Genomic DNA, 16,918 nt, shown 5'->3' with positions numbered 1-16,918 from the left:
TTGTCTGGCGAGTGTTCTGTATACACTCCGTCTGGTGGTCGGTAGTGCAGTCGACCTTCCCTGCTCCTTGGTCAGGGATGTGTGTTTATAATGGAGCGAGTCTGTTTTGAAGCGCCAGACTAGTCCTAATGTCATTTCTTGGGCTTCTCCTGGGATGGTCGCCATCCAGGTCTCGCTGCTTGCTGCCTTGTCGTCGGGGGAGAGGCTGCGCAATACTTGCGGGTCGCTGCTGGCCCACTGCCTGAGATCAAAGCCGCCTTTGATCAGGGAGGCGCGGAGCTTGAGTAGAAGGGCCTCGGCTTCTTCTGGCGTCGAGACGCTTTGCAGACAGTTGTCCACGTAGAAACTATTTCCTACACTTTGTCGGACCTCTTCATCAGCTGCTGGGTCCTCTGCGACGTGTTTTTGCAGTGCAAACGTAGCACAGCATGGGCTGCATGTGGTTCCGAAAGGGAGGACTTCCCATTGATAGATGGCTGGTTGCTCATCCCCGATCCTCTCTCTCCATAGGAACCGCAGCAGGGGCTTGTCCTCCTCCACTAGTCTCACCTGCAGGAACATCCCTTTGATGTCGCCGCTGATGGCCACCTTGTCTTGGCGGAAACGTAGTAACACGCCTAGTAGAGAGGGGCCGAGTGTTGGGCCGGGCAAGAGCTCTCTATTCAGATTTTGTGATCCGATCTGGTAGCTGCAGTTGAACACAATACGATCCTTGCTGTTGTGGTGGACTTTGTGGTGCGGCACGTACCATGATTCGGTCGTCTGATCGGCCTCTTTAATGTCAATTTTCTTTATGTGTCCCGCTGTGATTAGCTTGTTAATCTCAGCGCGGTACACCGTCTCTTGAGCGGGGTCTCTGGCTAGGCGCCGCTCTGTGTTCAATAGATACCGCTCCGTCGCTTCTTTTGGGGCGTGGAAGGTAGGCATACCCTCTCGCCTCAGGAGTGGAGTTGCGTATCTCATCACTCCGTTGACTTTGACTCTCTTTGTCCCCTGCTCGAGGAGGGCTATAGCGTAAATGTCTTCCTTGGAACGAATGTCTTTCTTTTCGTTCTTAAAGGGCATTGTCTCTAGTGTCCATAGCCTCTCAACATGCTGTAGGAGGGTGGTGTCTTCTTCTGTCACTCTGGAGTGGAGGCAGTTAGTGGCTGCTGTTCGGTTAAGAGACTTAGCGAGCGGGCCTTGTAATGTCCATCCTAGGCGGGTCTCGACTGCTGCAGGACAGCCTCTGGGCCCTGTGTGGACCCGGTCTATCGGGACGATGAGGTCTGCATGGTCGGAGCCTATCAGCAGGGTCGGGGTGGCACCGTCTATGAGCGGTATAGGTAGTTGACGCAGGTGCACATATTTATCCATCAGCTTGGCGATGGGGTAGGTGTACTGCGACAGGCCTATTTCTTGGCTGGTGAAAGCGTTAGTAATCCTATACCGTCTCTCTGGCTGCCCGCTTGCTGCGATAGTGAAGGAGACATTCTCGCCCTTTATCGTCTTTAGATCTCTTCTTATTGTCCGAATCGTCATCTGGTTTTCGCTCCCCCGCAGCCCCAGCTGGGCCGCAGCGGACGCGAGGAGAAGGGTCTTCTCTGACCCGTCGTCAAGGACGGCGTAAGTGTCCATGACCTTATCTTGGTAACTCAGTGTTACGCGGACCACCTTTAAGAGCACCCGGGCGCCCCCGCTGCTGGCGGGGTCAATGTACATAACACTTGCCTTTGTGCTGCTTGAGGGTGCAGGCTTTCTTCTGTTACTGTCGTGTAGGACATCTAGGTGGGCTCCGTCACACCGACTACACCTCTTCTTTAAGCGGCAATCGGCTGCCATGTGACTGCGCGCACATCGGTAACAGCGTCGGTTGGACTTTATCCATTGACTCACCTCGTCGGCGGTCATCTTCTTGAATGTGTCACATTGTGACAACCAGTGTTCCTTTTCGCAGTACGGGCACACCATCTTCCACTTCTCTTTCATCGAGGGGGTACTGTGGTTCTTGCTGCTCGGTACTGATTCTGATTGGTGCATGACGGTCACCAATCTTCGGCCATCGTTTGCTCTCCTAGGTCCCTCTCTGGAGCTTGGGGTGCTCCGCATGAACGTATCCAACCGTAGGCTGTTGACTTCTCTCGCCAGGAAGTCGGCTAGGTCTAGGAGGGATGGCTCGGGACCGTTAGGATCACGGTGGTCTCTTTGCCGCCTGAAGCGCTCTTGTCGGGCGGGCGGAAGCTTCTCTAAAATCCTCTCGACATTAGAGTTCGCGTACAGTTCGTGCATACCCTTTTCTCTTTGCGCCCCCAGCATCCCTACCAGGGATTGTACCTTGATAGACAGGTCATCTAGTGAGCGATTGTCTGTGGCTGGGGGTAGGCGGTCAATATGCCTTATCTCTTGTATTACGTAGTCCCATATGCGTCCATATCTTTGGTCGAGTGCTGCTAGAGCCGCTGTGTATGGGGTAGTAGAGGTGGCATAGGCCAGCGCTATATTGTGCGCTCGGGGCACCTTGAGGTGCTTCAGTAGGATAGCATACTTGTACGGTTCATCAGCTACATCGGACATCATTGTCTCTAAGCACATTCGTAGCTCCGTGTACTGTGCTCTGTTCTCGTGGGTGAAGTCCGTAAACGTCGGTGTGCCAATGTATGATGCCATGGATGGCTGGCACATCGGTGAGCGTTGGAAGAGAGGCCTCCTAGGCGAGTCTCCTCTTACGCCTCTTGGTGGGCTGGTACCTGCTGGGTACCATGGCCCGCGTATCCAGGTGCTGTTCCTCGGGGCTGGTCGTGCGTCAAGCTCACCCGTGAATTGAGTCGGGGGTCTGTAGCGCAGAGCCGCGGGGGTAGAGCCTGGGCTGTACTGGACCTCCTGGTCCTGTCGAGTACTGTGCTGCTGTCGGGCTTGACTCTCCTCCTCTCCCTCTTCTTCTTCCTCTGGCAGGTCCTCTAGATCCTGTAGTCGTCTATTTAGCCTCTCCGCGGTGTAGACCGTTTCTTCCTTGTAGCTGGGTCTCGCGTGGACCGGTCGGGGAAGGAGTTCGGAGGGGGGTATAGGCTCTCTCTGGTGGTCGGGCTCAGGGTCGCTTGATCGGGTAGGGGAGGGTGCCCTTGACCCTTGTCTTGACGAGGCCCTGGAACCCCGTGCGGAGGGAGGGGGTGTTGCCCTGGTGATCAGCTGCTCCATTATCTGCGCTTGTAATCGGTCGCGCTCGGCTTCGCGCTTGGTGAGAGCTAGGTCGCGCTCTGCTTCTCTTTGGGCACCGGCAGCGGCGCGCTGGGCTTCGGCCCGGTCCCTTACCATATTCTCTTCCGTCTGAAGGCGTCTAATCTCTAGGCGTATACGATCTTCGTCGCTCCGTTGCTGCGCCTGAAGGCGTTCTCTTTCCATGGAAGAATGTTCGCGCTCACTAAGCGTCTGTGCTTGGAGTCGATCGCGCTCTGTTGAGGCTGCTAGGCTGGCGAGGAATGCCTGTGCCAGCATCTTGTCCGCCTCGCTGGGGGAAGACGCTGGTTGAGGTGATCCGCTCCTGGCAGTACTCGTTGGAGATCTGTTCTCCTGTGGCGAGTCCTGGAGATCCATCTCCGGGGTGCTCTCCTCTTCTTGTAGCGGGTAGAGTTCCATCCCTGGAGAGCTGTCTTTATCCTGGAGCTCTCCGGGGACTACTTCTTCGGTCTTGGCGGGGGGTAAAGTCATGTCGGGTCCCTCCTGGTCCCTACCGTGAGCTTGGTCAGTTACGTTAGAACCCACTAGGGCCTCTATTGGCGGGGTAGCCTGGTCGATAGGGTCGGACATAATTTTACTATCTACTTTTTCCGCGTTTACCGTCTGTAGAAAGCTAGGTAGTATATTGGCAACGTAATCCTCTAAGTACTGAGGTGTCTGCCGTCTACGCTGCGGGCGATCTACTTTAGGAGAACCGTTTTGTGGAGTGTTCATCATAGGCCATGTCAATATTAATACCACTATATTAATATTACGCTAGTTACCATCCGGCTCGAAGGACCAATTGTAACTGAGGGGTACAATTCCCTGACTGTATTGATAAGTATGGTATCATTAAACCACTACCGCTTTATGTACTTTAATTACTGGCCATACAGTACATGATATATAAATATGATGAACACTTCCCACAATGAATCGGTTCCACACAAAGGTGTAATCAAGTATTTATTGCAGCATAAGGTACATAATATACTTCTCTGTATTTTACTTTGGATGCGCTTATAAGGCAAAGTAATGTGCATAGGCAAATCAATAATGAATGTCCATTCTCTGGTTACGCAGGAGGTAATTATACAACCTGAATCTTAGGGAATTATATCTATGGTACACTAGTAATATATAGCGGGAGATACTGGAAGGGTCCCCCCGGTTGTAAGCCAGCAGGGGTAGAGGATCTGTCGGTAGTAGAAAGTCTGGTCAACGATGACTAAGGAGACTCCAAGTACAGGAGACGGTGCAATAGTCTCTTGATCCACAGACGAATACAGCTGTTCTCCGTAGACTGTAGCTCCACAGTGAAGAAAGCTAGCCGGCCTCAGGCTCTCTGAGGCGCAGACTCGACTGGTCTCCTCACAGGGTAAATCCAACACGTGTAGGCGTCGGCGATTCTCCGCTCCATAAATCACAGGACCAAAACAAATATAATCCAGCCGCAAAGGGCTATGTAGTCGTCGGGTACATTAATCCAGTGTACATGTCCACACGGTTCTCGTCTAGGTCTCCTCGGGTGAAAGCGCCATGAAAGCAGCCCAGCCTGGATAAGCACTCTAGCTGGTACGAAGAAGCGTTGGTGATGCTGGTCACTGTAGAACTTTAGCCGCACGATACACTATACACAAATAGACTATTACTGACTTAATAGAAATATGTCGCACTCGACGGTATAGCGCCAAACTCTGACAATTCAGTTATTAATTCGCACGCGGTCTCAATGCTCTATTTGGGGCCAAAACAGGCCATACTTCACCGCACGTTGTATCGTGGGTGAGGCTTCAACTTATTGGGTAACTCTACTTCTGTATTCACCTGCGCCATATTTATATGCACGGCGAACAATCTAGTGCCAACCTCATTTCTGTCTCGTATCCCTGGGCAAGGCCGGGCATGTACAGACATGTCTTGGCGGTGGCCTTGAACCTGACTCTGGAGGCATGGCTCTGGCGCCTGTGGACCGCTGTCCAATAGGAGAACGAAACATCATGGTCCGTACTAGGCTAAAGGGATATTCCGTGTATATGTACAAGGAATATACAAGGGATATCAAACGATATACAAATACTATGCAATATATATCAATCAATAAATATATATATTCGGTTCAATCTGATCCTTTGTAACAGTTACCCAATGATTTAGTGTAGAGCAGGGGTCAGCAACCTTTTTGACATGGAGTGCCTGTTTGAAATATAGATGTAACTAGTGTGCCTCAACAATATTCCATGCATCGTAATTTTTTTTTCTCATAATCAGGTATTTTTTATGATAATTGTTACATTATTACATCATTATTGTTATTGTTATTATTAACAATATTATTATGATGGTTGTATCAACCCTAAAACTGAGTTGGGGGGGGGGGGAATGCAATGCAGACAAACAGCTGCATACAGTGCGACCATTTCACTCACATTTGCCCATTCATTTTTGGACACATCACACACCATCGGTGTGTGTACTGTACGTGTGCTGTCATAGCTCCACCTACAGGCCTAATGGAAAACACCAGGAGAACACCAGGATGTGAATGGAGGGTGAATGTGAGGTATATCGTGTAAATAAGTTTTGATTGATCGCAAGACTACACTGTAAAAAAATAAATAATAATAAGTTACCAGAACTTACAAATATTGAGTGCAGTTACTGTGCATTAAGGTTTTCAGTTTTCAATCCATAATAAGTTAACAGAAAAATAAGTACACAACCACATTATTTCAACCTAATAAAACTATGTTTATTGTCATTGTTTTAAGAACACAAGTTGACTTGGTAATACTCACATTTTGAGTAAAAAAATGGCTTTTAACATGAAATAGAAAAATAAATAATAAAATGTGTTGATTAATCCCACTGGTCACAATGGTGACCGTAATAATGTTTTTGTTATAAGGCTCTGCAAATGTTACTGAATGATGTAGCAATGTATTTCCAGCTAAATTGAAATAATAAACAAATAAAGGGTCTCAATTAAATATGTAGTAAAAAGAACCTGTGGGAGGATTTCAACAAGATAAATGCGACAACAGTGCAAAATATTTCACTATAATATTTCAAAGCAAAAAAAAATTAATATAAAACTATATATATATATATATTTTTTTTTTTAATGCTGCCCCCTGTGCCTATGAAAATGCCTAGGGTTGCCTACCCCTGGTGTAGAGGGAGAAGAGAAGGGGTCCTAAAACCGAACCCTGGGGGACACCCGTCCGCAGGGGGCGGGTGGCCGACAGGGTCCCTCTTCATGACACTTGGTAGGAGCGGTCATTGAGGTATGATGACAGCCATGTCAGCGCAGAGCCAGCCACTCCCATTCCTGCGAGGGCCGCAAGGAGGATCTGGTGGTTGACTGTGTCGAAGGCTGCAGATAGATCTAGGAGAATCAAGACAGAGGAGAGGCCTTTCGCTTTTGCTAAGTGAAGTGCCTCTGTGACCGCAATGAGGGCTGTCTCTGTGGAGTGACCAGTCCTGAAGCCTGACTGATTAGGGTCTAGGAGGTCATTCTGTAAGAGATAAGCAGTAAGTTGGTTGGATACAGCACGTTCAAGTGTTTTAGAAAGGAAGGAGAGAACATGTGCACAACAACCAGTTCAAGTTCAAGTTTCAAGTTTCTTTAATAGTTGTCATACAGAAGTACAGAATACTTTTATACAAAATGCGTCTTACTGTTACGCTCCAGAGACTGTGCAAGACAAGATAAGTATGAAATAAAATAACATAGTATAGCATGTAAATTAGAAGTAAAAACAAGGTCACAGTGTTCAGTATAGACATATGTACAATGTTCGATGCAGAATAGACGTAACTGAGTTACCATATAATATACAATATACTATGCAATGTACTAATATACAATACTATATAGTGCAAGGCAGAAATGGGATGAGGTGCAATTTAGGTACAATTTACAGTAGGTGTACGAGTTGTAGTGCAAATCCTTTATCAATAAATATAAAGTGTGTTTGTGTGATCTAAAGTGTGGAGAGTGGGTGCTGCAGTGTGTTGTTTGTTTAAGTGAGTGTGTGCGTGTGGGTGTGTGTGCTGTGTGCATTTGATGGTTGTTGCATAGTGTTTATTGTTCGTTGAGCAGCCTGATGGCCTGGGGATAGAAGCTTCTTCTGAGTCTTTCTGTGCTCGCCTTAAGACTCCGGTATCGCTTGCCTGACCGCAGCAGTTCCAGGTAGGGGAGGGGGGGAATTGGCATAACGACTAAATTGGGATGGGGAAAAAGAGGATACAAAAATAAAAAAATAAAATATTGGCTGCCTATAAGACTTTTGCACAGTACTGTTTTTCTATGCACTTTAACCCAAAATACACACACACATGTATATATGTAACTGAGGTACAGCGTGTCTATCCACAGTCACGATGGACAGTGTAGTGAAGTAGCTGTGGACGTTAAGCGGTACTGCAAGTAAGACTCACTCCCCAGAGGCATCCAGACACATTACCAAGAAGTGAGTTCACCTCTTGGTCTAGTGGTCTGTGATGCCGCCCGCGGCACGGGAGACCGGGGTTCAACTCCCACTCAGGGCAATCCCTTAACAAGGGGTTGAATCGAAACACAATGCAGAGCAATACGAGACCGGCTACATATATATAGACACTACTTTGAGAAAATAGTAAAATGCATAGCTCACACCAATCAACGCAAAGCTATTTCTACAACAACAACAACAACATGGAGAAGTGCCTCTCAGTTGAAGGTGAAATTAATGAATGAATCTTTATTTCGAACATGATTTAAAATATAAAAAGAATTATAAAAAAGACAAACAATGAAAAATATGCATATCACTGTTCGAAAAGGAGTAGGAAGAAGCCTACGCTTATCATGCCCTACCCCTATCTGCCACTTCCAAGTGGGAACATTAATTAATACTTAAATTATATAATGGAGAATATCCACATTGCCAATAAGTCTTCATTCTTAACATTGAAAACATAAAATATATACATAATATCAGTATCCATAATGTAGTACAAAAGAAAAAGAAAACAACAGCTTAGAATCCAGAAGATTGATAATAGTCACCTCCCCTTTCCTCTTTTTGGTAATTTGCTAACATCATTCCTTTATAAAAATAATAATGTTTTTAAATAGAGTAATATTTCTGCTTTTCTTCATTGTTATCTTCTAGCCCATTCCACACAGTTACTGTCTCCATAGGATGATATGCACCTGTCCCTGAGATTGGTGCGAGCGTAACGCTTATCAAAGTTGCATTTACCTCTCAAATTATTATCCCTTATCCCTCTCTATGAATACTTTTTTTATGTTACCTGGGAGTTCTTGAGTCTGTGCTTGATACATTATCAGTTTTAAAATGCTTCATTATCAGAGCATTCAGGACACAAGCCACCGGCAATCGACACCTGGCACACAGCAGGCTGAGGCACAGGTGAGACGACAGAGGGCGATTCAGTCTTTGTGACCGGAGTAAAGCAGTTAATGGTATGATGAGATTTCATTGAGCACCCAGTGAACCTGAACGCCTGAAACCACTCCTACGATGCATGCGGACAAACCCCGTGCTGTGTGTGGGATTTCACTCACCGTGAACAATGGCTGCACGGACCAGAGATGTCAAATGTTGTTGTCCGGTGTAAGTAATGTGATCAAGATCAATGGGCCTCCCTGGAAGTCTTACTGACCCAAGGGGAGTAAGATCACAACATGGCTGACAAGCCATCACTCTGCCACGCCAAGCAAGGAGGCGACGCACAACCACTGGTGCCTGTGAGTACAGAGACAACCAGACAGACCAGACTACCCCTTGTTACCATAGTTACCCCACCTACCCCTTGTTACCATAGTTACCCCACCTACCCCTTGTTACCATAGTTACCCCACCTACCCCTTGTTACCATAGTTACCCCACCTACCCCTTGTTACCATAGTTACCCCACCTACCCCTTGTTACCATACCATAGTTACCCCACCTACCCCTTGTTACCATAGTTACCCCACCTACCCCTTGTTACCATAGTTACCCCACCTACCCCTTGTTACCATAGTTACCCACCTACCCCTTGTTACCATAGTTACCCCACCTACCCCTTGTTACCATACCATAGTTACCCCACCTACCCATTGTTACCATAGTTACCCCACCTACCCCTTGTTACCATAGTTACCCCACCTACCCCTTGTTACCATAGTTACCCCACCTACCCCTTGTTACCATAGTTACCCCACCTACCCCTTGTTACCATACCACTCACCTCGACTACTGCAATGCCCTTTACATGGGCATAGACAAATCCTTGCTTCGCCGCCTACAACTGGTGCAGAACACAGCCGCGCGCCTCCTCACCAAAACAAAAAAACATGAACATATCAGCCCAGTTTTGGCCTCGCTCCACTGGCTGCCTGTCCGCTTTAGGATCGATTTTAAATTAGCCCTAAATGTTTTTAAATCACTAAATGGCACGGCTCCTCCCTATCTGTACGAACTCCTGCACCGCCACACCCCCCACCGATCCCACAGATCAGCTGACCAGCTGCTACTGGTGGTGCCTAGAACCAGACTCAAGACTAGGGGAGACAGAGCTTTCTCCATTGCAGCGCCTAGACTGTGGAACAGCCTCCCCCTCAGCGTACGGACCGCCCAGACCGTGCAAGCTTTTAAATCACTTTTTAAAAACCTACCTGTTCCCCCACACTTAATCACTACTAGACTTGGATTCAAAACCAAATTCACAGCAATACTCAACAACATGGCACCCATAATAACCACCAGGGTTAAAAATCGCGCTGAGTCATGGATGAACACTGAAATACTGGCCGCTATGAAAACCAGAGACAAAAAATGCTCTGAACTTCATAAAAGTCAGACAAAGCTTTCCAAAAGCTCAAACAGTGAACTCCAAGCCCACGTGGTTGAACTAAAAATTTAAAGAAACGTATTCAAATGACGTAAACACCATGATCAAAACCGCAAAAAGAAATTTCATCAACGTCAAAACTGAGGAAAACAAAAACAAACCCGCAAACTTTGGAAATTACTCAATAATCAACTAGGCTGCAGTAAAAAACTTAAAACCAGATTCTCAAACATAAACATAAAGACGGACAACACACTCATCACAGACAAGCTGGATGTAGCCAATTACTTAAACATCTTCTTCACAAACATAGCCACAACACTGGTAAACAAACTACCCTCCCACTCAGGGCATTATGGGGTAGAAGGTTTCAGGTTTCAGGTTTTTATTTAGACTCCACAACATAAACAGATCATTACTCCAGCTTACATTGTTGTCAAGGATAGAAACGTATAAGCCTCTTGACTTCATTCCATCGTTGTCCTTGGGTGTCAAGGATGCTAGAAACACACAACTCATTACAGAATTAATCACAATTATTATCTTTGCATAATAATAATGGCACAACCCTAAATTAATACAAAACAAAGCACATTTGTTGATGCAATGTTCATTTATGCCGAAAGTCAGTGAGCTTCAGGAAGCACCCTCGGGGGAGGGAATTTGGGGGATGGGAGGGAGGGCGGAGAGTGGGGGGTGGGAGTTAAGGAGAGGGTAGTGGCTTAGGGTTTTGGGCGTGTGAGGCAGTCGAGGGATCCGCCCCTCCTTCCGTGCACGTCGCCAGTCGTGCTCGTGGGGGGGAGGTTTGCGTGAGGATGGGGAGGGGGGGGGGGGGAGGGAGGCCATCCATCTTATCTTCAGACAGTCAGAGACTGTCCCGTCCTGGTTGCGATGGGTACGGACGTCATAAACCAGGTCTTATCTTGACTTCTTCTCCTCGGCCTCTTTCATTGACCTCGAAACATTCCTTCTTTTCTTCCACAGACTTGAGTACGTGGCGGGGGGGGGGGGGGGGGGTGGGTTGAAACAGGTTACAATGATTCCTGTAATGCTTTAATTTAATTTAATCCAGATCTTTTATCTTCTTTGTCGCGGTCCTAATGTCCTGCGCGACCCCCAACATTACTTGACCCCTACATTGTTCATCGGCTGAATGTTGAGCGAGCCGCTTGGTCAATTCAATGTGGGCATTTTCCAATCTTGCTACTACTTGAAGGCAGCAAATCCAAATCCAAATTGCGATCGCTCCCCAACCGATCAGGAAGATGACGAGGAGATATAGATCTTCAACATCTTCAATCTCAATAGAATATAGGCATATTGATCGCCAATTATTCCAACTGTCAATTGCAAACCCGGCCTGGAATGTCCCTATCGGACATAATGGTTCGGTCGCACTTTGTTTTCTTGAAGAGAAGATTCGATCCACTGCTGCAAAACTCCAGCTTATTAGTTGATCCATTGATTGACTGAGTGGGAAGTCAGGAATATTGAAGAAAGGGTAGAATGTCCACACCGTCAAGGAGGCAGTTGTAAGGCAGTTGTAAATAGGGATCCACACCGTTATTAATTGCAGGTTAGAGTCCACACCGTCGAGAGAAGCAGAAAGACAGCTCTGGTGTACGGAGATAAAGGCGGCTGCAGGGAGGAGGAGAGGAGGCCTTGAAGGGCAGGGAGGAGAGATAAAAAATGCGACTGCTCTCTGGGGAGGTTAGAAAGGAATATATAGTAGCATACTACAAAAACCTAGGGGTCCACAAAGACGACTTCAAACTTGAAATGGTAACAACCGATGAGGTACTCAAAAAATGTAGCGCCCTCCAACCTAACAAGGCCACTGGCCATGACAACATCCCCTCCAAATTCCTCAGAGACGCAGCAGCCGCCATCACCCCAGTCATCACACACATAATAAACCTCTCTATAAAACAGAGACACGTCCCCAAGGACTTCAAAATTGCGAGAGTGACCCCTCTGCACAAAAAGGGCAGCAAATTAGACCCAGGCAACTACCGCCCTGTTTCTATTCTTACCTCCATCTCGAAAGTCATGGAGAAAATAGTCTACGAACAGGTCGAAAAGTACCTGGCGGAAAAAAATCTAATCTACGAATTACAATCTGGCTTCAGAACGTCCCACTCCACTGACACATGCCTCCTCTATTTGAACGACCACATCAAACAAGAGGTGGACGCCGGCAAATACTGCGGCATGGTCATGCTGGACCTACAAAAGGCCTTCGACACTGTCAATCACTCCATTCTGATTGACAAGCTAAAAGCAATTGGTTTTGATAGCTTATCAGTGAGCTGGATGCAATCCTACCTGGAGGGGAGAGAACAGATGGTAGAGGTAAACGGTACTCTATCCCCCCCCCCCTCACAGTGAGCTGTGGTGTTCCACAAGGAAGCATACTAGGACCGCTACTCTTCCTAATTTATGCAAATGACATGTCGTCAGCCTGTGACTGCAACTTGTTCCTGTTTGCGGACGACTCAGACTTGAAAAAACCCTCAGCTCGGAACTAGGCAAAATCTGCATATGGTTCGCTGATAACAAACTATCATTACACATGGGCAAAACAGAGTCCATTCTCTTCGGTTCAAATAACAAACTCAGCAAGACCGACGGCTTCTCAGTTGCAGTGGGTGACAATATTGTCACAAGGAAAGACGAAATTACCTACCTGGGTTCCATCCTAGAGGCAAATCTTTGCTGTGACAAAATGGCATCCAATGTAATAAAAAAAGTCAACCAACGAACTAGATTCTTGTACCGGATCTCCTCTCTGGTAAACAAGAATACCCTGAAGACTCTGGCAGGAGCACTCGTTCAAGGGTACTACGACTATGCTTGCACCTCATGGTACCAAAGCACCTCAAAGGCGCTTAAAACAAAATTACAAACATCACAAACAAACTGGTCAGACTACTACTTGACCTTACCCCCAGAACCCACCTCACCCCTGCCCACTTTGACAACCTAGGATGGCTTAGAGTAGACGACAGAGTACAGCAACTTGCAATGGGCCTGGTCTACAAGATACACTATACGACTAAGGTACCCATGTACATGTCAAAATACTTCCCAAAGGTCAGTGAATACCACAACCACTACACCAGAGGAAGCTCAACAAATCATGTTAAACCCAGATTCGGCTCAAACAAGGGAGTAAACACGTTTCGCAATTATGCCACATCAATGTGGAACGCCATACCCAAAGCTGTAAAGGAATGTGAATCCCTACCCACATTCAAAACCGCTCTTAAAGAGCACCTACGGGAGGCTGCAATTCAAAACTGGCCACCGTAAATGCCCAAAACCCCCAGCACCTCCTAATAGACAGTCTCCTCCCCACCGCATGTATATATTCCCTCCCCACCGCCGTATGTATATTTCTCTCCCACCCACCCACCCCCTCCTAAATGTACAGTCCCCTCCCCATCATTATGTATATACTCTGTCAGGATCTAGGGGTAACAGTACTGTATATAAGATAAGATAAGATATTCGTTTATTGATCCCCTTGGGGAAATTCAGGCATCATAGCAGCATGGGGGGGAGGGGGGGGGTACAGGTAGTAAAACAACAACACAGTGTACAGGTAGTAAAAACAACACAGGCAGTGTAAACAATTTGGTCAATATGGTCAATATAATTTACTATCTGACTAGCTGAAGAAATATTCACATTATTCACAGTGTCATATAAGGTGCAGTATGCATAAGGTAGTGTTATAATTTACTATCTACTGAGTATACATTATTCACAGTATCACGGTATCCACTGAAATATACATTATTCACAGTATCACAGTATCCACATAAGGTGCAGTAAGCCTAAGGTAGTGTAGGTTGTCCTCCTTGGGTTCCTATAAGTCCCAGGTCAATGTCTGGTAGCAGTCGCTGCCCCCTGTTGTGGAGCCTGGAGGCTGCTAGTCGCTGCCCACTGTTGTGGAGCCTGATGGCCGCTGGTATGAAGGACTGTCCGAGGCGGTTAGTTGAGTGTCGTGGGGGAATGAGTCTGTGGCTGAACGAGCTTCTCATCTTGACTAGCTCGTCGTAGAGGGGGTGGTAGGGGTTCTCCATGATGGCAGCCAGCTTCCTTATCATCCCCCTCTCTGCCATCACCTCAAGTCTAGGTAGCTCGACTCCCACCACGGAGCTAGCCTTCCTCACCAGCTTGTTGAGCTTGTTGGTGTCCCTTGAGTTGATGTAGCCTCCCCAGCATGCCACAGCATTGAAGAGGATGCTGGCCACTACAGACTGGTAGAATGACTGCAGCAGTCTGTTGCACACATTGAAGGACCTGAGTCTCCTCAGTCCTCAGGAAGAACAGCATGCTCTGTCCCTTCCTGTAGAGGGCCTCTGTGTTATCCGACCAGTCCAGTTTATTGTTCAGGTGTACCCCAAGGAACTTGTATGAGTCCACCATATTTGAATAGCGTTTATGTCACAAATGTATCAGTACTAAATACCTATATGTCCCTATGCCATAAATGTCATGTATGTTGTGTATGTCATAAATGTCTATATGAATTGAAAATGGGGGACCCTGATGGAAACAAGACAAACGTCTTTCTCAGGTCTGCATCCCCTTAACAATTGTGTGTATTGAGCCGTACTGTATTGTACCCATTCTGCAATCTGTTAAATAAAGTTTTCATTCATTCATTCATTCATTCAGACCCCTGGTCCTTCTATCCTCTTTGTTTTACTGTGTCGTACCTGTTTTTATTACTTTCACTGCTTTACTATGTTTTTAATCTTATATCTTGCATCATATTATTTTGTTCTTATTACTTTCATTGCTTTATTATGTTTTTAATCTTATATCTTGCATCACATTACTTTGTTTTTATCAACCTACCTGTGAAGCACTTTGGTGCCAGCTGCCGCTGCCTGGAAATGTGCTATATAAATAAAATTGACTTGACTTGACTTGACTTACCATAGTTACCCCACCTACCCCTTGTTACCATAGTTACCCCACCTACCCCTTGTTACCATAGTTACCTTACCTACCCCTTGTTACCATAGTTACCCCACCTACCCCTTGTTACCATAGTTACCTTACCTACCCCTTGTTACCATAGTTACCCCACCTACCCCTTGTTACCAGACTAGTTACCCCACCTACCCCTTGTTACCAGACTAGTTACCCCACCTCCCCCTTGTTACCAGACTAGTTACCCACCTACCCCTTGTTACCATAGTTACCCCACCTACCCCTTGTTACCATAGTTACCCCACCTACCCCTTGTTACCATAGTTACCTTACCTACCCCTTGTTACCATAGTTACCCCACCTACCCCTTGTTACCATAGTTACCCCACCTACCCCTTGTTACCATAGTTACCCCACATACCCCTTGTTAACAGACTAGTTACCCCACCTACCTATTGTTACCAGACTAGTTACCCCACCTACCTCTTGTTACCAGACTAGTTACCCACCTACCTCTTGTTACCAGACTAGTTGCCCCACCTACCCATTGTTACCAGACTAGTTACCCACCTACCCCTTGTTACCAGACTAGTTACCCCACCTCCCCATTGTTACCAGACTAGTTACCCACCTACCTCTTGTTACCAGACTAGTTACCCCACCTACCTCTTGTTACCAGACTAGTTACCCCACCTCCCCCTTGTTACCAGACTAGTTACCCCACCTCCCCCTTGTTACCAGACTAGTTACCCCACCTACCTCTTGTTACCAGACTAGTTACCCCACCTGCCCCTTGTTACCAGACTAGTTACCCCACCTACCTCTTGTTACCAGACTAGTTACCCACCTACCTCTTGTTACCAGACTAGTTACCCCACCTACCTCTTGTTACCAGACTAGTTACCCCACCTCCCCCTTGTTACCAGACTAGTTACCCCACCTTCCCCTTGTTACCAGACTAGTTACCCCACCTACCCCTTGTTACCAGACTAGTTACCCACCTACCCCTTGTTACCAGACTAGTTACCCCACCTACCTCTTGTTACCAGACTAGTTACCCCACCTACCTCTTGTTACCAGACTAGTTACCCCACCTACCTCTTGTTACCAGACTAGTTACCCCACCTACCCCTTGTTACCAGACTAGTTACCCACCTACCTCTTGTTACCAGACTAGTTACCCCACCTACCTCTTGTTACCAGACTAGTTACCCACCTACCTCTTGTTACCAGACTAGTTACCCACCTCCCCCTTGTTACCAGACTAGTTACCCACCTACCTCTTGTTACCAGACTAGTTACCCCACCTACCCCTTGTTACCAGACTAGTTACCCCACCTACCTCTTGTTACCAGACTAGTTACCCCACCTACACCTTGTTACCAGACTAGTTACCCACCGACCTCTTGTTACCAGACTAGTTACCCACCTACCTCTTGTTACCAGACTAGTTACCCACCTACCTCTTGTTACCAGACTAGTTACCCACCTACCTCTTGTTACCAGACTAGTTACCCCACCTACCTCTTGTTACCAGACTAGTTACCCACCTACCCCTTGTTACCAGACTAGTTACCCACCTCCCCCTTGTTACCAGACTAGTTACCCCACCTACCCCGTGTTACCAGACTAGTTACCCACCTACCCCTTGTTACCAGACTAGTTACCCACCTACCTCTTGTTACCAGACTAGTTACCCACCTACCCCTTGTTACCAGACTAGTTACTCCACCTACCCCTTGTTACCAGACTAGTTACCCCACCTACCCCTTGTTACCAGACTAGTTACCCCACCTACCTCTTGTTACCAGACTAGTTACACACCTACCCCTTGTTACCAGACTAGTTACCCCACCTACCTCTTGTTACCAGACTAGTTACCCACCTACTTCTTGTTACCAGACTAGTTACCCCACATACCTCTTGTTAC

The sequence above is a fragment of the Notolepis coatsorum genome (assembly GCF_963971535.1).
Source record: "Notolepis coatsorum genome assembly, chromosome: 1".
In the NCBI taxonomy this organism is placed as follows: domain Eukaryota; kingdom Metazoa; phylum Chordata; class Actinopteri; order Aulopiformes; family Paralepididae; genus Notolepis; species Notolepis coatsorum.
This window is presented reverse-complemented; position numbering follows the sequence as displayed.